General features: G+C 38.3%; 1 long non-coding RNA gene across 1 annotated transcript in view; it reads right to left on the bottom strand.

Annotated features, from left to right (window-relative positions):
- LOC112550206 overlaps positions 1-1,669 on the bottom strand; it is a 13,314-nt gene that overhangs the window by 5,733 nt on the left and 5,912 nt on the right. The window lies entirely within an intron of this gene.

Below are 1,669 nucleotides of genomic sequence, written 5' to 3'. Positions count from 1 at the left end.
GTGGGGGGGGGGGGGGATAAACACCATTTTCTGCAGCTATAGCTTTATTGTTTAACACTTCTGATGTATGGTAAATAGTTTAAACTAATAATAGTGGTTTCTGAGGAAGAGATGAACATTTGGGTCCAAAATGAGGGACGTGTGAAAGGCGTGGCAGTGAACTAAAAGGCCATGTTATTGCAATTTTCCTTTCTGGAATTATTTTCTCAGTTTGAGCTGTAGATAATGACAGTGTAATAGAAGTTGTCACCATTATGGCTTCCACACCTCTAGCCTTGGAATAATTTATAATGGCCTAAAAAGTGAAGCCATTTAAATGAAAAGTTTTACATTTGTCAAGCTACAAATAAATGAGAAGCACATCTTGTTATTTAATCATTTTAACAAGAAGCCACAAGACCTTTGCATAAGAATATGACTGCCATTGTTTGGAGGTCTTTTAAGAACATATTCAGTCCTCATTATCAGAACCTCAGTTTAACCTTCATTTGTTTTCTCTCTTACTACTTGATATGTAGAAAGCAGGGCAGGGTGGCACCTTAGAGACTAGTTCAGAGAAGCATATGCTTTCATAGATGTCACCCTACTTCTGTGTAGTATCTTCCATTATCTGTTTCTGCATTTTCACTGGGAGTGTGTGTGTGAGCGTGCGCAAAAGCATATAAGGTAAAGCATTATTTATATCCAATACATCTATCCTGCTGTAATATCTAGTAATCACTAATCAGGTCACTATGCCAATGCCCTGCTTTGCAGCACTCCCGGGTTCTCCTCCTGACTTTGCTGTTGACTGGCAGAGTTCAAGACTTGTTTAGGGCTTTTCTCCACTGAAAAACTTAGCTCAAATTACTCAGCTTGAGTTATTGTATCTAATCTATCCTAGCTCATGTGACCCAAGAGCATGAGTATTCACAATGCAAAACCAAGCTCAAGCTACATAAACTGTTGTGATTAACAACAGCACAGAATGATTGGCATCTGATGTGCTGTATCATCAATTTAAACCTAGCTTCAACATCAGCACCACTTCAGATTCAGTTCCCCCACTCCATGCTAAAACCTGAGTTATAGCTTGAGCTAACAAAAGAGTAAAAGAAAGCCTTTAAACAAATGTAAACACATTATTCCACCATGCAGTTCCTCAAGAATTTATAGCAACACCATCTATCTGGGTTTGTTAGACTCAGCACAGTTGTTTAGCCTGTTCTGTACAATTCTCTACATTTATTTATTGGGTGAATGTTTGCAATGTTGGATTTTACACCATGAGGTTGAGGTAAATATGGACCAAAACCAACAGGTATGGGAGCTGTTCTATAATATAGGGTTACTGTTGATATCAAATGCTTATTTAGGCACTTGCTTCCGGTCTGTCATGACAAGTGATAGTTTAAGATTGAATATACAGCACATGGCCAACCTGTTTTGAGTTCTAAAAACATAACAAATTTTGTTTAGCATTTTTGACCTTGCACTTGCAAGGGAAGATAAACAGGATAGAGCACTAGTGTCATCTGACACACAATAATGTTTCATATTGCATCATGTGATGCAAGATTATATATAGTGGAGACCGTTGAAAAGTACACAGTTTCCCTGCAGAGTCTGCCCTGACAGATTTGCAGTCTGCTGAAACCTGCAGAGAATTGAGGATATGCATTACAGTGCA

Source organism: Alligator sinensis, unplaced genomic scaffold (assembly GCF_000455745.1).
Source record: "Alligator sinensis unplaced genomic scaffold, ASM45574v1 scaffold832_1, whole genome shotgun sequence".
NCBI classification, from domain to species: Eukaryota; Metazoa; Chordata; order Crocodylia; family Alligatoridae; genus Alligator; species Alligator sinensis.
This window is presented reverse-complemented; position numbering and strand designations above follow the sequence as displayed.